At 42.3% G+C, this 19,566-nt stretch overlaps 2 long non-coding RNA genes across 4 annotated transcripts in view; one reads left to right on the top strand and one right to left on the bottom strand.

The window, feature by feature from the left end:
* Positions 1-19,566, bottom strand: part of LOC135317119 (uncharacterized) — a 185,933-nt gene that overhangs the window by 63,464 nt on the left and 102,903 nt on the right. The window lies entirely within an intron of this gene.
* Positions 4,295-17,880, top strand: LOC135316243 (uncharacterized). Of its 3 annotated transcripts, none has more exons than XR_010375673.1 (3): positions 4,295-4,616; positions 5,360-6,613; positions 17,717-17,880. It is a non-coding gene; the product is annotated as an uncharacterized LOC135316243 (long non-coding RNA). The 3 variants fall into 3 exon arrangements; XR_010375677.1 differs by lacking the exon at positions 17,717-17,880 and having other exon boundaries at positions 5,360-6,271; positions 6,508-7,022; XR_010375676.1 differs by lacking the exon at positions 17,717-17,880 and adding an exon at positions 6,700-7,022.

Below are 19,566 nucleotides of genomic sequence, written 5' to 3'. Positions count from 1 at the left end.
TGAGAAGGTCCAAGTCCGCAGAGCAGTCCAAGGAACTGGTCCTTCTGCCTCCTATTCTCTAGACCTGCTACGGAAATTTCTACAAAATAAATTTTATTACAAAACACTGACTTGTTAAAAACAGAGGTTCTTAGCGAAATATAGCTGTTAAAGTGAAATTTTCAGTAAAAATAACAGCTTCTGTTGCTCCAGGAGCCAACATATCTACTGTGCCAGAGTTGGACTAGGGGTTTCAGTTTCAGGTCTAGGTGTGCTCCTGACCAGCATCATTTGTTGGAAAGGAGAAGGCGTCTTATCCAATTCCACTCACTGGAGTAGTTTCCACTTTTATAAATAAAAAGCACTTGGAGGAAAAGCATGCATCTAAGTGTCCCCGTCCCAGAGGAGTGCTCAAACCCACACCCGCACAGTCAACATCTCTTGAGAAGCGCAAGCAACTTGTACGGCCAGAGATATTTAAGGAGACCCATCACAGAGCAGCTGATGGACTGGTGTCAGGGGAATCCCTCCTGGCACATGAGAAATCCAGCTCAAGCCAAAGAAGGGTTTAAAAGTATTTCTCCAGTAGTCCCAGTGTGAAGCACAAGCACCAGGCTACCACCTAGCCCAGAACAAAGTTGCTCTTTTCCCTATTTGGAGAATACTTCTAGAGGTCTGCTTCATCCCAGAACAGCATGGGAGCATTTCCCACCCAGCTCTGTTGTCTAAATTATTCTTGAAAATGGCAGAAGCAGTTACACTAAGGTTTCCTTTAACAAATTTAAAAGCAGGGTGGCAAAATGATAAATCTTAGATTATCTCAATAATGACAGTTAATTCATTACAGCTGATCAAAAAATGCAGGACATCCATTTGTGTTAACTCGTCTTTCAGGCAAGGAGTTTTCTACATCTGGCACAGCCTTCATTTAGGCAGAAAAATAAGTCATCTAACTTGTTAAAGTTAATACCATCAGAAGAAAATAATCTATGCAAATCCAAATTGTGAAGGAATTTTGTGGATTTGAAATAATTTTACAAGCCAGCAAAACCAAAATATTATCTGCAGGCTTCACAAAACCCTGAACTCGACTATCCTTATTCTGTGGTTACGATGGGAAAGTTACACAATACATTTATTAGTTGAATTGCGTGTGGAGGTTGATCTGTGGCAGCACACAGTGCCATATGTGGCTGGCTTTCCTGTCATTTCTTACATAGATGCTCTGAAGTCTCTGAGTGACATTTACCAAGCTGTGCAGGAAGGCGTCATGCATGTCCCATTAATTCTAAGAGGAGACGTGTCACTGCACTTTTTTAGAAAATTTCCATCAAAACTTACATTGTCTAAGCATTTTACATTTTCAGTAAGTGATGGCACAGAAGTAGAATAAAAAATGATTATGGTTAATATCTGAACTTGCAGGATGTTGGAAGAAGTTATTTTTGCTTCAAAGAAGGAAAAAAACCTGCCAGTCAACAAAGGCAACCACAGTTTGGAGTGCTGAAGAGTAGTTTATATCTGTATCTACCTACATCAGGTAAAGATCCCTTTTAGTGTTGTGCTGAGAAGAAGGCTGGTTTGGGAAGCTGGTTTATTGACCGGTTATTTTCTCTAACCCAGGATATTTCAATGATTGCATTATGGACCCAGAAATATACACGTTGGAGGGACAGGAGCAACTTCTTAGTTCATGGGTTCTGCAGTCACACAGAAAGAACATTCAAGAACCGAAGACAAATGTCACCAAATGCGTGGCACTCGTCCCTGCCCTTGCAGGTGCCTGCTGAAAGAGAAGCAGCCTCACCTCAAGTACTACACTCTATCTCATTCCGGGGGACATGCCATTGATGAACAACAGTTACCAAGGAAATAAAAAGTTTTGGACTCAATTTCCCTAAGAATAAGGAAGGCCACATAGGCTGGAAAATATGGGTCAGTAGTTTTAAGTAAGTGGAAAACGATTAAAATATTTTAGACATGGTTTAAAAACACTCGCCAAATTATTTTGGTTTAAGAACAGACATGCAGCCACTGTACCTCATTATCTTCTACAAGCCAGGCTGTCTGCCCATGCTCCTTTTATGCAACACCTTACAATAATCTTTACTATTGTTATTATTAACTTAACTAAATACTCTTTTCATGAAAAAAAAAAAATTCCCAGCTACCAGAACATTTAGAAAGTATTAGTTACTACTGTTGACAAAACCCCTGATCTTTAAAATGATCTGTTAAACCATATGCACTAAACTGTGCTTTGAAATGTGTTAATGTGACTTAACTAATGCATTTTGAAAACACCACCATTTATTTTCTCAGTCCACATATGTCCTATGGAAGTTAATGAAAAAGAAATGAGGAAGCCCGAGATATTAAAAAAACCCAACAGATGTTGATGGATATAGTGGTCCCAAAGAGGTCACTGTTGTCCGCGCTGGCTATATATGGCTTAAGCTTCCTTTTACATGGGGATCCTGGGGAAGGAGAGGGTCTGTGATGTGCTGTGTAATTTAATGTCAGGCAAACTGTAGCCTATTTCTGAGATCAGAAGCTAGCATTTGTAATAACCTGGTTGTTCATTTAACATGTACTGGCTTACTAAGTAAAGTAAATTAAAGACTGAGGTGGCAACAATGATAAGCAGTAAATTTGTTTGTTCAGTAGGGAGCTCAAACCTGTCGGCTCATGCTTTGATCAAGTTAAATTGAGAGGTTTCAAAGTACACACAGGAAATGCTCCAACAGATAAACTTTGTCCCTGGAGGTTCATCCTAGCCACTTTTCAGCCTTCTGCACTCTGTTATCTGTTTCGGCAATTCTGTAACTTTAAACTCAGAGAATCCATGGGGAAAAGTGACAGTGATAAAGGTCAAGAGTTGACTTCTAGGGTGATGGACAACATAAAGTCTTGGTCTTAAGAGAGAGGCTATTGGGCAGTTGTTGGTCCTTCACCAAAAAAAAAAAAAAAGGGAAAAGAGATGGAAAATTAAGTGTTTTGTAAAAACATTTGCTTTAAATGCAGTTAAGGTGGTAAATCATTACTGCAAAGCAGTATCCCCACGTGCTGTGGAGATCAGTCCTATGGAGCCTGGCTAGTGAAAGACGTAAGCTTCAGACTCAACAGACTTCAGATCAAAGAAGGAACAAGCTTTCTCTGAAATGCTCCCCATGGGCAGGCGTTTATAAATAAACACTTTCTTATAAGTGGGTTCTACACTGTCTGAAATAGGGCCTGTTTGCCCTTCAGCCTACCCCTCTGTGAGAGCGCTACCTGGCAGGTTATTTCCGCAAAGCTTGTATGAACTTGATTTTCTTTGAGAGATCAATTGGTTGAAATTTGTCAATAGGTTCAAAAGATTTTGGGGGTGTGGAAGTGACGGAAATACAAGCGTATGCAGCAGGATTGCATAAGCCTCATTTCTGCAGGAATCAGGATAAAAAGTTGCAGCAATATAAAAATAAATAACTGAGCAGGCATAATTCCTACAAAATACCAGTAGCTGGCCAAAATTTTGGTTTCTCTGAGGGCAAAATGAAAGGGGAGAGCTGTCATTTTCCTTAGTGTTTAGGTACTTTAACCTGTGATACCTTCTGCTTGAGAAGTGAGGACATCTCACACATAAAACCATTTCTTTTCTCTCTGAAATAAGGAACATAGTATCTTCTTATCCTGTGAGAGAATAATAAAATCTCCAGAAGCTGGCAGAGGAAATAGCATTTTTCTGTTGCTAATCATTCATTTAATTTATGGCAGCAATACAGATTTATTCCTGGAACTCAGTGCTACTAATGCTGACTTTTGTCCATCGTATGCAGTGGTTAAAGCTGCCAGTTATTTCACTGTTAGGGATATCAATACAAATACAACTACATAGATCAGAGAGGTACCTACCTCTGTATGATGAAATTGTCTCTATGGCCATAATATTTCAGAGTGCCCCAGCCTGACCCTAAAGGGAGCTAACTGGCAAAATCACACTCTAGTTACTAAATCTGAATTAACTACCAGCACAGTTAGTATACAGCATCTTGTATGTAATTCAGAAGCCAAATTCTATAAAATCCCTTGCAAAAATATGTTTTTGAGGTGAGTTTTTAATACATTTGAAAAAAAAATCTAGTCTATTGTTAAAATAATCTAATGTTCTAAGAAGAGCAAAGGCAGCAATTTTGCAGTATTGAAGAATATAACAATTTCCTATTTTACTGATGACCTATGGCACCATAGAAACAGAGAATTATTTTCTCGTCGATTTGGGACCCACTTAAAAATCCTGCTGTTTGGCAGAGCACAACCCCTAACCCAGGGAAGTGACCTATCGACTGAAAAGCAACAGCAAAGCTAACTGGTCTGCTAGCCCAGTTAATTTCTCTGATATACTCCCCTTTTGCAGGAATTGAATATTAGAAACTTCAAGTACAATCCCAATTCTCTTCATTTTCAGTTCAGTTTTGCTTTTGAACAGGATTGTCTTCCCATGTATCTTGTAGTCTTTAAATCCCGTCACTGGTAAGATATTTCCCTTTAAAGAAGAACATGTGTACAAACATGAAATTTAATTCTCTCTGATATCTTGGGACGATGACCATGACTGCTGCTGATTACTCTGCACACGGTAATACACCATGTATACGGTACGTATTTGTCACCGAACAGCTAGGTTAAAATTCAAATGGTTGCTGCATGTTTCTTCTCTTATTTAGTATGTATTCACACTCTTATCTTTCCACAGCCTTCTGGACAATCCCTTTGTGCTTACTGTTTTCCTGACCCCTTCATTATCCTAAATTAACTTCTTGTTAAAGACTTTCCTGCTTTGAAACCTAGAAACTTTCTTCCTTCCCCCAGTGAGATCTTAACTTAGAAAGAACAGTTATAGCAATAATTCAATTGGGGGAAGAAAAAATAACACAGCTGCTTAGCCATGCTATTCAGCACTACTCTTCTTTTTTGCAGCCTTCTTACGTAAATTTTTCATTTTTTTTAGGAATGGAGGCTGTGGGGAGAAGAAATTTTTTTCTCATATTTGTTGAAAACATATAACACTAATTATTCATGCAAAAGTAGTTCTAAATTTAAACAGAAAGTAAAGCATAACCTGAAATAATTTTTATTTAGAGCTAACAATCATTCCAGACAATTCATAGCAGTTTTGACTGTAAGTTCAGTAGTTTAGCTTCTTGCTGAGAGAGATCAAAAATACTCCCAAAATAAACTTTCTTACACTATTTCCACCAAAATCATAAAAAGAGCTAGAGACGAAAAATATTCTGTCTGTTGCACCAAGGCAAGAGGTCAGAGTGCTTGTACAAATTGGTAAAGAAGTCATGTTTTATCAGTGACACTGCAATTACAGAGGTTTGATTTCTGTTTGTAGGACAAGGTCCTTTCATTGATGGAGAGCCCACCAGGCACGGAAAGAAAGGGATCTTTGTCTGAGCAGCAGCACATGACAGGCATCCTTGTGACTGGCCGACTGACGCAGCCCATGCCGCTGTCGCTTGAGCTCTCCCGGCTTTTTCTGCGCTCCGCTCCCATGAGCTGGAGCATGCTCAGCTCTTCACAAAAAAAAAAAACCAAACAAACCCCAACCCAACAACCAAAAACACCCAACAAAAAAACCAACCCATGACAACAGCCTTTGAAAGGGGTGCCTGTGTTCAGGGTCAAAAATAATAAATAAATAAATAAATAAAGAACAAACTACAGCCCCCTGGGCAGTGCTTGGCCAGGCTGTTCCCAGGACAAGCCTGTTCCTAGATTGCAGTAGGTATCTTTCTCAGAGCTGAAGGGGTCTCCAAGGAAGTGATTTTGGTTTGGTTTTTTTGTGGTGGTGCATTTCAATGGGAAAGTTAAAAATAAATGAGACAAATCAAAGCCTGTGGCTGCTGCTGTTTCAGCTGATGCCTCCTTTAGCAAAAGATAAGCTTGATATGGTGTCTGAGAGCTCTTCACAAGAGAAAATGGGCTTCTCCACACAAGATTTTACAAATGCAGCCTTCCTTCCTTACAACTTTGAGTAATGTTTTGCTTCTGAATGTTTATGTTTCCCAACTATCAGGGAATATATGAAATAGCTCTTCTGTGCAGTAGGAATTAACGCAACAGCCTGAGCTCCACGAGGCCGCTGGGCCAGAGTTTTCCAGTGCTTGGAGACCATGTGCAAGAGCAACCCAGGGGAACGATACCACTCAAGGGAATCCTCTGCTGAAGCCAGGGACAGCACTGCACCTGCAGAGGAACAGGCAACCAACCTGAGCAAAAGGGATACCTTAACTTCCAGCTGGGTGTAGGTACCCAAACCTGTGATCTCAGTTGCAGTCTTGCTAGGTCTGAGGGAAAATCTATATGCAGAAGGAGATGGACTGATCTGGGATTTATAGGAATGGTTTTACCCTAATTAGGCACTACAGGAAGCAGATGAATGGAGGAATAAATAACATGTTGAAACAGTAGAGAGTTGAGGAAGAAAATAATCTCCTTGAGGTTAAAATTGTATGAATTCTTGGTTTTGTCTGGGGACAGAGGCACAGAACATATTGGCCGGGAACAAAACAACGTTGGAGGAGACTGAAGGGACTGAAGATGACTTTCCAGGAGGGAGAGAAGCACCAGCAGACAGGGAACAGAGGTAAAAGTGTTCAACCCCAACATGGTCTCCCCAAAGAGATTCAGTTCAGCTCTTGCAGGGAGTAGAAGTTTAGCTCTCTCTCCAAGGCAGAAGCTAAAAGAGGAGCTGGAGAGGTGCACTGCTCTGCGAGGTACAGAGCCATCAGAAAAAGCTACTGCATGGATGAAATTCCCAGCCGTTATAGGACGACAGGGTGAATGCTGCATTTATAAGTGGTCCAAAAAGAAGCAAGTAATTATGTGAAGGAAGCAAATGGCTGTGCAGTGTTTTGAAAGTCCTCTTATAGTAGGTATTCTCCTGTATTTTTGCAAGACTGGAGTGGCACAAGTGCCAATAATAAAAAGCCCTCTGCCATCAGAGATCATGTAGGGATTAATTCAGTACTGCCCTTAGATATTTCATCGGAAGCCAGAACACATTTTTGATGGTATAATGGGTAAGAGGGTTTACACACAGAGGATTTTAATAAAAAGAGAAACAGGAGTACAGCCAAAGGCTGCTCCTTTACTGGTCAAGGTGGGGTTACAAAGCTTATCATTCCACAAAATCAATCTCACTGCCCAAAATTTTAGTCTGAGTACTCAAGAGCAGTCTGTGGGCAAACTGTGCAGGGACAGCCAGTCTACAAAGGATGCAGCTCTTGACAGACTGCCTGAGAAACAGAAGTAGTTGACAAGAACATGAAGATCAGGAGTGAGATGAAAATATGGGTTAAATTATTTGTCCACAGACATCCCCCAAGGACTGATCCTGTCCCCCCACAACTTTACAGCTCAAGTTAGGAGGTGACATCATCTACATCATGCACGCTAAAAAAAAACTAGGAAACCGCATGGTCAAGGAGGAAAGGGAGCATTGGCCCTAGTCTATGGACTGAGATAGAGAGGCCATGGGAAATTGTATAGGTCTCCAACTCTCTTTTCCTCACACCTAAGCAACACAGAACGACTCCTTTTTTACCCTGAATCAGGGATTCACTCACATAATTTTGCGAAGTAGCATTATCAGCAGTGGCAGCTCCCTGTTCTGGACTGCACACCTCTTGGAAATGGCTTGTTTATGAACTGTTACCCTCAATTCCCTGAGATAGCCTCGTTACTGCTGACCTCGTAGTTGTACATAGCAAATCTGTTTCTGCCAGATGCACTCAATCTGACAGAGCAGGACAGACGGCCACAGCTCAGCATGCAAGACATCAAGCAGTTGGTAGTACAGTATGGGACTTCGTAGGTAACAACTCTGCCACAGTGCCCCTGAGTCCAGTGCATCAGTGAAACAGTGCCAGCACAACACAGTACCACTATGCACAGAGGCAAAAGCAGACTGGCCTACACTTCCCATGGGGGGATCACAGAATCGACTCAGAGGAGGGGACACTTGGCCACCACTCTGCCCAGGAAACCTAGGGCAGGCGGGGGTCATAGGAGGAGGCAGCTGAGCGTGGCAAGGGGACACACAAGTACTAACGCCAAAGGGGCTCTAGGTCACCCCCCAGAGACTGGATGTCATTCAAATGCTTTTAATTTCCCTTCAAAATTATACCTTGGGTTCATGCCTGTTGGCAAGGGGGAGGAGGGAGATGTGCCTAGTGGTACCCTGTGAGGTCCATGATGGTCAGAGAGTGGGGCTGGACTGTGCTTCTCCTTCACAGTGCTCAAACTCACCAAGCACAGGGGAACTGACAACTGGCTCCTCACCAGGAAACCCTGCTTGACCATCCTCCAGTGAACACAAGCTCCTCCTGCTTTACTGCCTGCCTGGCTTCCCAACCACACAACTTGGCCAGGCAGCCCCAGGGCGTGGGGCCAGCCCATCTTGTTCCCTGATCAGTCCCGAGCTGTGGGGTATTCTTCCACCTCCCTCCAAAATCCTGCAGCAGTACAGCAGACAAGGAAAGCAGCACAGGGCTGGCTAGCCCCAGGCTTCCTGGCCCTTCAAGAGGAAGGCGGCAGGCCCTCTTACACCATCCTTCAATAATTTACTAGACAGGCACTAACAGCTTCCTCCTCTGTTGCAACAGGCAAATCAAAAACAGTAGAGCAGAAGCATCCATCTCTGACATTCCTGCAGGTTTTTTGTAATGGATCACTTTTGATTAATTAGAGAAACAAGTTTGAAACAGCCTGCAGGATACTTGATGTGTGCTTGTGCCTCAAACTGGAACAGGAATCTGAATCTTTCTCTATAAAACATGAACATAAAAGCTTTGCACTTATTGTTTCCATTTTCACAGGGGTCCTCTTTGCTCTCCATGTAGAAAAGAAAAAAATATCTAAAACAGTTTTGTTATGGTGCTAGACATAAAAAAGCAAAAAATAAGTTTTGGGGTTCACCTTGCCCTCTCTAACCTGTGAGTGCAGAGCCGCTGCTTGACAAAATGTAACACAAGCACAGTATACAATTTCTCCTCTAGGTTTACTGCCTAGAGTTTTATCGGTTAAAAAGTGAGGCAGGGTGCTGGCTTCCTATAGCTTGTTACCATTTTGACAGTTGAAGACTGCTTGTAAGTACAGATTATCTTTGACAAAGTCCCGCATCTGCATGATGCTGAATGCGGTACCAGTCTCAGCCTGCACGTGCAACACCAATTCTTGATTCTCTTGAACAGCTGTATGCGCAGTGAAGTAAACGCCTTAGGTTGCTCACTTAGAGACTTTTTGTTAATTTTATTATATGTTGCCCAAACCACAAAAAACTCAAAAAACTGTTAAAGACAGCAAATTTCTCTTTTTCTTTTTTTTTTTTTTTTCCTCAGGAATTAGTCTAAGGCCTTGCACACTTTCCCACGCTCGCGGATTGCAGGTTATAAATGCGTGGGAGTAATGCAGTTTCGATCAGTCAGGTAGGCTGGGTTTCTGTTAGCTGGCTGCATACCTTTGAGCCCTATCAGCACATAGTGATCAGTGGAATTCCTGGCATTTTTGTCATAGCATCAGAGGCAGTACTTTACAGAGTAAATACCAATGACCTGCTGTTCTGTCAGGGCTCTGTACTTACCTTTTATTTTCAAGTCAAAGGTTAGGCCTATTTATGTAAATCCTCAGCCATGGGCCAAGTAATCTGACCTCCTGGTTTTCATTCTCCTAATTGTTTCAGGTATTTTTCTTGAAAAGTTTGGTCAGTTAAAGCTAGGGATCTTTTTTAAGGCGCCTTTGAGGGCTCTAGGGGTTTTCATAGCCCACCCAGTTTGCAAAGTGGAAACATCAGTGACCTGATGCCCTGGGCACTTATTTAAAATTCATTACCAGGAAATAAGGTTTTGATATATAGTCCCTCCATTCTGAAGAATATCTTAGGGAACACATGCATGCCATTATTTACTTTGGATTATATGATCTCTGAAGCCACATAGAGAGGCAATAATCAATTATATTCCTGTTTGTCCTTCATTTCTAATAAGAACGTTATTCAGCTGTAGATAGTTTTGACTTTCCACATGCTGGCCACTGCTTAGAATTCCTTTGTTACTTCACACTTTGCCAAGCCATTTTATTCATAAAAGGGTGCCCAAAGCTGTATAACATAAAAAAGAAACTTACTGGTTTTCTACCCTTTTCTCTGAGATTCAGCACTGGTTATATTCTAACTAAAAAGCAGGATTAGTGTCTTATGAATAGGAGAGAAACACAGCCAGTTTACTTATACATAAAGGAGTACAACTACTCCAGATTTTGTCCTATCACCCGTGGCCACAGAAGCTACATATTTCCCATATGACCAAGAATAGCCATAGATAACTCCATTGTGGGAGTTATTATCTCCTTTTTTAAGGTGTATTAGAACTCAAAACCCTTATCAGATCATTACTTCCTCTTCTGACCATGGATAATCCACATAAAATGCATGCTATCACATTTCAGGATTTATTTCTGCCCTATTCTTGCTCCCATTAAATGTCACTTTAAGGTATGCACTGGAAAAGGATAAATAATATAAGAAGAATATGTTCTTTAAATGGTGCTGGAACCAGAGGCCATGCTTCCATCTGAAAACAGCAGCTCTAAACTGGAATTTGGTTTCTGCATTTTAGGCCTGTGGGGATAGAATGCACAATGAGAGAGCTGAAGTTTCAACTTCTGGGGCATTCATTATACAGCTAATTCTCCAGGTGTATTCCTTTTAATTATTGGAATAGTCATTTGTCTGCTCCTGGTGAAAAAGGGATTGCAAGAAACCAGGCTGAGCAAAAAGCACCATTTACATTCTTCACTGCTATGTGCTATTGCCTTGAATTACAACGTTCATTTTTTCAACCCTCAGGTAACTACAGCCTCATTCTGAGGGGAAAAAAAGAGTATTTCCTGCATCCCATACCCAGCAACAAAGCAACACTGAGAAAACATTAAGGAAGGAAGGTCATGTCCTTCCATCTGAAACCATTAGCAGCTAAAAACATGTAGGCTGAGCTAGAGTTAACAGAAATTGCTAAGGCAAACAGATGAGACTTAAAAGAATGACAATGGTCAGCAAGTGGAAATAGAAGTCAAACTGCCAAAAAAGGTGAAATTACAGGCAGGCTCTCAGGCCTTCACAAAATGTGGAACCCACACTTAGGAAAGAAATTGTTTCTTGGGAATTCTCCCCACCTTTCACGACTTCACAGGCCACTTCCCACGCTTGGCTACCATTGCTCAATATCTCTGCAGCAACTACAACTATTACTTACACGTCAAATTTTGAAAATACTTTGACTTTCTCTGAACTGAAAGAGTTGGCATTGTTTGGTAAGGCAAGTTCCCAGGGGCACCGTTTAAGACTATCCTCTGAAGCACTGCTTCCCACTAGTAATCCCAAAGCGCACATTTTTATTGATGCTTCTGGACCCCTTAAAGGAGAAGACAAGATCAATCATTACCACACTGAGCTTTATTTACATAAAATGAAAGTGACTGCATAGCCTACCTGTGCCCAGAAGATGAGTGATGTTATTAAGATTCACCACAAGCACTTTTAGCACATGCAGTCACTCTTCATACCTCTGTCAGTCTTGCCTCTACCAACATTGAATGTGTAGCATATGTCAGGCTACAAAACAGCCAGGTGGATGGCATAGAAGAAAGCCCATGGGGTTGGGAATAGTGAGACCTTCTTTCCTCAGGACCAGCCAGCATAGGATGAGGATTAAACACTGACATCAACATATTTGCCTTCACAAGATATGCCCAAATTAAGTGACCATCACCCCAGCTGCTCTGAAGGGTGTCTTTGTACCTCTCTAAACGCCTTTGTTACCTTAACCTGAGTGGGAGCCACTGGGGCAGTGGGATTTAAGCCTTCCAAGCTGGGACCCATGGCATTTCATAGACCCAGGTGGATACATTATGCTGCTGAGTGCAAAGTCCAGCCTTTATGAGCACAGTGTGAGTATGAAGGAGAAAGCAGGTCCAGCAGTATGTAAATGATCTACAAAATAGTTTCGGTTAAAGAGTCCAGATAAACTGGGATATAAAATATGTAAGGGGCCTGGTGGTCTATAAGTGGATGCAGTGGATCAGGAGGAAGGGTAAACTGCTGTAGGTTGAGGTTCCCCAAGGGCTTGACTAATCCGAGTCCTGCCTTTTCCTTCTCACCCCAGCCACAAATTCCAGCTAGCTCTTGCATGCCGGTACTAGGCCTTGCTGTGACCCTGTTGTGAGCTGGTTCAGGGAGTTAAAGCAGGTAAAAAGTAACTCTGCAGGAAAAAGCAGTAGTCTTCAATCAGTTTAGCTCCCTGAACTGGCTCACGATGAGATCAGGCAAATATCAGTGTTGGCAAGGAGAGAGGGAGGAAGGTGCAGGCCCAAACTGTAATAACTCTGACTTAGACAGACCTAAATTGACTCGGACATGCGCCCCTAGACAAAGAGCTAAGCTAGTCTGTGTAACATCACAAGCATGAAATAATTCCCCAAGCTACTGCTCATGCTTCTATTTACACAGCAAGCCTCTGCTTCAGAAATGAAAAGTGCACAAGGACATATCTTTCTGAGGCAACAAACATTTTTCTTTCATGCAGGAAAAACCATCTTATTCTGCACACCTCTCAAACAAAACCATCAGCTAAACCTACAACCTGCTTGACCCTTAATTTTTCTGCTGGGCCCCATACCAGATATAAGAGCTGAACTCCAAGGACTGTTCAGCAGGGCTTGAACAGCTGATCAGATCTCTGCCAACTTTTACAGGCTTGTTGAAAGACAAAAAGAGCATTCCAGTTCAGCTCAGTTGGGCTAGTTAAACCACAGCATTCCCAACTGAGTCCAGCAGGTTTTGACTCAGCGCTATTGTTTTTAAGCACATGGTAGACACAACTCTTACTTGCTTCTTTATTTGTTGTTTTGTTTTGTTCTAAAGCATTGCCTCTCATTCCTCTGCCACTCCTGGCAATGTTTCATGGGATTTTGTTTTTTAAACACACAGCTTTTGGAACCACAAGTCTTCTACAGATATTTCCACTTCCCTCCGTAGACATCCTATTTCTCTTTAGAGACAGTGGGATCTTACACTACTTTTGACTAAAAGATATATGATCCTTGACAGCATCTTGGCCTTACTCCAAAAAAGCATACTGTTTTATTTAATATCCATGTAAGCCAGTCTGGAAGTCATCGATAGAGACATAAGCCATTTTCCATTGGTATTTCATTTACCAGTAAAAAGTTTTAATGTGCTAACCTCAAATGTCCACCCCCATACTATACGTTAACTTAAGTTCCCCTGCTTACTCTTGTACAAGGCTTTTGATTTTGCTATATACAAAGCTAGTTGTGCAGGTAGTGCACCCAGCAGCCTACCCATTGACTTGGTTATCTTGTTTAAAACACCATCATGATCCTCAGTGCTTTATATGGTGTTTACTAGTGCAACACCACCAGTTTTGCCTTCTTGGTCAAAGACACAGAAAATGTATCCCATGTCCTACTACAACCATAACACTTTGTACACTTCCTGAACACAGCCCAGATCCCACGATTACAGATTATAGCCTTGGGAGCCCCATTCATGCAGCTGTAAAAGTGCTGCCTCAAAGCCATGTTCCCCGGGCACTGATGCACTTGCAACCCTGACCCCCTGGCATGACTTCAGTCTATGTGTTGCCTACAGGATGGTGAAATCCCCAGTGCACCTTGTGAGCCTGGTCCCCATAGCTATCCTGACCAGCATACTTGCTGCACCTCAGCTCCTTCCCCGCCCATGTGCACCTGGGCTTCCTTCTCAAGGAAAGCAGGACACACGCTGGCATGGTGCCAACTGGCATGTCCCCACAAGCAGACACGTGGCCAGAAGCCATGGCTGTGTGGTGCACGGCAGTGTATCCTGCAATGTACATACAGTCCCTGTGTTTGGGACACAAACCTTCCCTCAGAGGTGTGAGGACAGCACAAGTGGAAATAGCCGTGCAAGCCTGCATAGCTGCCTTACTCCTGTGACATAGCCTCTGTTAGTTATTGATCTAAACACCCTCCTTACATCCACATGTCTTTCCTCTATTTCACTCTCTGCTAGTGGTCTGAACAACCGATCTGGGCTTTAACTGGAAGTTCATGAACAGGAGAAGTGGAAGGGTTTCCAGCCCTGTCTTCACACTGTTTGGCTAGAGGTGTGAAATGAGGCTTCATTCTCAGGGGAGATATTTGGGTCACAGTCAGTGATGGAGACGACCTACTTCAGTATCCTTGGGAATTACTTTCACTCTCCATTTCTTACTCAAGAGCCAGGCCCAGGCAGATGTATTACGACAATATTGCAACTGTCCCGGTAAAACCTGCCAGCCCTGACTGATTTTGGCACCCCTCCTAATACCCCTGGAATCATTCACCCCTTCTGGCTGGACTGCTGGCATGGGAATAGACAGAGCATCTCGGCAAGCTGCACCAGGCCATCCTTGCCCTTTGGTACATGCACAGGATCAGCCCATTTCAGAGGGCCGTTTCAGCATATGCAACGCAATTATGTCAATATCAAGACACAGTGGATTTCTCTCCAACATAATTTCATCAAATCAAGAAGAATGTCCTACTTCCTACAGCAGTAAGTTGACTCCCTCCCCCCACCAGATACAGCATTAACCTTCTCTACTCCAGCAACCTGCTCACCAAATTGCTGGTAGCTACTAATTAAAAAGGTTTTTTAACTGACTGCAAAACTTGACTGAGTGAAATGATGATCAACACGGCTATAGACATGAATTTTAATTTGGCTTTCTGCAGTAGTTTGTATGTGTGTGTGTGTATATATACACACATACACACACATATATATGCACACACACATGCATCTTTTCTTACATGTTTCTGTATATTACACAGAGCATGGCCCTCCTGTGTGTGGGTATGGACAGAATGACACAGCTTGTGAATTCAAAATTCAGATGCCAAATGGAAGATGAAGAAATTATAATCCCTTAAAAATGTTCCTTCTGCAAATTAGGAAGAAGTCAATTTTGCCAGATTCCCACAAAGAGGACAGACTGCCTAAGGGAGATTTCTTCCACCCTCTGTTGACATGATCACAACTCTGGACCCTGTCAGCTGAGACATCATAGCTGAAAGCAGCTATAGTTTTGAAGCTCAGAGCTAGAGGTAATAAGACTTTGAAAAGAGGAGCTAGTGTCAACTCTCACTGGATGACTCAGGACATTTCAGTTTTCTTCTGAAGAGCTTGGGATTTAATCTGTTCATGTTTTCACACCCAAAAATGAAGCAGATTCAGAAGTTGAAGTCTGATCTGGATGGCAGCAAAAAAATGCTTAAAATGCAACTTGAGTGAACCCTAGAGGCTCAATATATGGAAGGTACATTCTTCAGTAGCAACTGAAAATATCACCTTATGTTACAGAAAAGATGCAGTCCTTGTTCTTTGAGGACAATTTCAAAAACATTTTTTCACATAAGAAATAAATGATACATTTTGTGAAAAGAAAAGAAACTGCAATTTGCTGGGACCTGGCAGAATTGACTGCAGCACTGCACAGACATATTCTGTCCTATTTATAAATTAATAAAATGTCCCTCCAAAAAGTCTTCCTCCATTCATTTCAACACAGGATGGCTTACATCCCCCTTTTAAGGACAGAACCTCATTTCCCTAAGATGCCATTCTGCCTCCTCACAAGTGAAGTTCTTCCCCATTTACGTCCTCCTTAAACAAATAAACAAACAAATCAAAGGGAAATATTTTTTCTACATTTTTTTTCTATCTAGCTATGAATTAATTGATTTAAATAGATAGGCCAGAGGCAGATTTTGGTTTTCTAAGATCTTATCATTCAAATCTTAGTTTATACAAAATGAGCAAGAGAAGTCAACTATGCCTCAATCCTCAGAGTTTTCAGGGGAAAGGGTGAAATGGAGAGTTTTCTAAAATCTGGTTTCGATTCATCTCAGAGGCAAATTAGTTTTCTCTCACTCTAGCAAAGCAAGGTGTAGAACTATTCCATCAGTGGCCTCTTTTTAAAAGGATTTCAGCAAGAGATACGAACTGTGCCTTCATTTTCAATCTATAGAAGAGCTACAGAAGTGTTTCTTTAAAGGAAAGAGGCGTTAAGAAATGTTATTGAAATGTGGGAAAATAAATAACTTTTATCCCTCATGATCAATATCACTAAAGGCGAGGATACTGTCAGAAGCATAAATCTGAGACAGAGCTGAAACTCCCCCTGTTGGCATCTGGCAGGCAAGCAAAGGCAATACCTGAAAACCATCTTTCCTATGTCTTCAGAAATCTTTGGGGATTTATTTAAAATGAAGAGGTACAAATCTTCTGTTATTTGCTCCTTAATGACAGCCAGGAGAGAAAGCAGCCAGGTTCTCTAAAATCTGTGCCACTGTTTCTCACTGTGCCTCGAGCCTGGCAAACTGTAAGATCTGAAAGTAGAATATACCCACATATCGGTGCAGACTGGTGAGGAAAAGCTGCAAAGTAAGAAGGAAAATTAACCAAAGGGTGCAGTTCAGTGGAAGATAAAACATTAAAGGCAAAGGATCCTCAAGCCACCCTGAGAGTTTGGGGAGGAAGGACCAATGCCTGCTCAGTAGAGATGACAGGCATCAGGCAGTGCTTTTGTTCACAGCCTGTGAATTTATCCTTGGGTTCACAAGGTGGTGATGACACTATCAGTCAATTAATCCATCATAAAAAAAAACAAACCACAAATAAACAAAATGATCTATGGAGCTGGTCTCTATCCAATGGCAGAGAAAAATAGCCTGGCTATGATTCTAAAATCAGTGAAAATGGTTTTTCAATGACTCTAATGTCATTGAATCCACCTAATAAGCCCACTCACTTTGTGTCAGAAAAGCTAACACGTATCCTGGAGGGATTCTTCAGGGACTGAGTTTCAGTCATTCTGCCAACTGCATTTGTTGTCATTTGGAGCAAATTCCTACAGTCCTTTCTCTCTCTTTTTTTTTTTTTTTTTTTTTTTTTTTCCCTGTCAGAATTAGCTTCCCAGACCATCTTTATACACATGGATTAGGGTTAGCACAGGCAGTACTGTTCGCCTGCAGACTGAACATATGCTGTGGGTCTTCTTGTTCCTTCCTTGTATCTAATGGTTCTTCTAACTCTCAAAATTCAGAGGAATGCATCTGAGGACACCAAACCCAAGAACTAACAAACAAGACTGTTAGCACTGCAGAGCCAACACAACTGTGAGAAGACAAATCAGCACCTATTCTGCTGTGTGGACTACCAACACCTGTATCTGCTAATCCACTCAGTGTAGAAACATTACTTTTGACATTGAAGTCAAAACCCTATAGAAACTATTTGATGGTCAAGTGTATCCAGCATGGAGTTTGCCATACAGAAATGTAGAGAGATTGCTGTTCCAAACATGTTGTGGACATTATTGTAGGAAAGTCTTCTTTATATAAAATAACCTCACCATGACATGGCTGAGTGACGAATCTATGTGGCTGTGGAAAGGGCTGGACAGCACAGTCTTGTGACACGTGAAATCTGGGAGGAAATCTCCCACCCCCTCTCATAAAAAGCAGGAGAATAGAGAGGATTGCCTTAAACCGTGTACAGTTTATTCTTACCAAGGGAGGGAGTATTTTGCAGCTAGGGTCAAATTCTGTGCCTTAATGAGTACTGAATGTATCCTTTCCTCTACAGCAGTCCTACTGACCCAAGTGCAGACCCTTGCGGAATGAAGTGCTCTTCAGGATGACTACAGATGGCAGAATCTCTTGCTGGATTGACCCTGCATTTCTGCAGTTCCTGCTGTAGCTGTGCTACACTAGCAGGAGGTCTGCTCTGATCTTTCTCTTCTTGTGAAATAATCCCAGAAAAAGCTAGCTAGTCATTAAATATGAAATGAAATTAAACTCAGTACATGCAGTTGTTCTGACAATTCATTGTACTGACAGCAGAATTTTGTTCATACTTTTTGCATAAAAATGTGAAAAGACTCAAAAGCATTGTAGCACTACTCTAAGTAGCAAATATAATTCCTGTCTGTTCAGCCAGGGGAGGAAGAGTTAATCACAGGCACACTACCCCGCAATGTAACACATAATGAGCAGAAAGCCAAGTTCAAGCATCCTTCATACTGTCACAGTAGCCACCAGCACAGAACTTCTCACCTCAGTGCAATGCCCCTTTGGCTTCTCTTCTCAATTCATGTTTGTGACCAAAGGGGAGCACATGCACACTACAGGCACCTGACATAGCTGTAAGGAGCTCCCCACCAATCACTCCCCATGTTGTGGCACTTCTGAACAGGAGGAAACCCCATAGGGGCCTTGCCCATGGTGGAAATTATATTTAAAAGAGTCATTTTATGGCAAGCCATTCAGAAGGGTGCTTGGAGGTCCTATCAAGTCCCCAGAGAGTACAGGGGTAACAAAGACACTAGAAAAAAACTGGCAGATGGCAGCAGGCAACTAGCATAGGAAGTGGGACCACTTACAGGTGCCTGGGACAGGAGTTCCCTGCAGATCAACCCCTGGCAGCTGGATGTCCTTAGTGGGACATCCATCCTAAGTGTCCTGTATGGGGGCCACCATACATAGATGCACTGTGGAACATCTGTAGAAACATTTGTTACTCACCTAATTTCAGTTTGGAGGCATTATCAGTGGTTGTCTCAAGGTGCTGGTGTGCTAGAAGGATATTTCCTGGACACTGAAATTATAAGGGACCAGCTGTATCAGCTGAATGTTCACAAGTCCATGGGGCCTGATGGGATTCATCCTGGAGTACTGAAATAACTACCAGATATTATGGCAGGACCCCCCTCAATCATCTACCGAAGGTCTTGGAGGCCTGGGGAGGCCCCTGCAGACTGGAACCTAGCCAATGTTATTCCAATCTGCAAAAAGGGTGTGAGGGAAGACCCAGAGAACTACACACCTGTTAGTCTAACCTCAGTTCCTGGAAAAATTATGGAGAAGATTATACTGGGTAGTACTGAAAGGCATTTGAAGACTAATGAAATCGTTAGGAACAGTCACCATGGGACCACAAAGGCAAAGTCCTGTTTAACTAATTGGATATCCTTCTATGACAAGGTTGCCCGCCTAGTGGGCGAGGGGAAGGCAGTGGATGCAGTTTTTCGTAAGGCTTTTGATACTGTCCTTCACAGCATCCTTCTGGAGAAGTAGTTCAACTGTGGGATGAGTGAGTTCACAATGTGCTGAGTGAAGAACAGGCTGAAGGGCAGAGCTCAAAGGGTCGCAGTGAATGGGGCTACATCTGGCTGGCAACTGGTCACCAGCGGCGTTCCTCAGCGTTCAATGCTATGGCCAGTTCTGTTCAACACATTTATCGGCAATGTGGATGCAGGATTTGAATGCACCATTAGCGAGTTTGCTGATGATACCGAACTGGGAGGTGTTGTTGACTCTCTTGAGGGACAAGAGGCCTTGCAGAGGGATCTAGATAGATTGGAGCACTGGGCAACAATTAATGGGGTGAAATTTAGTAAGTTCAAATGCTGGATCCTGCACCTTGGACAAGAGGGT

The sequence above is a fragment of the Phalacrocorax carbo genome, chromosome 1 (genome assembly GCF_963921805.1).
Source record: "Phalacrocorax carbo chromosome 1, bPhaCar2.1, whole genome shotgun sequence".
Taxonomy (NCBI): domain Eukaryota; kingdom Metazoa; phylum Chordata; class Aves; order Suliformes; family Phalacrocoracidae; genus Phalacrocorax; species Phalacrocorax carbo.
This window is presented reverse-complemented; position numbering and strand designations above follow the sequence as displayed.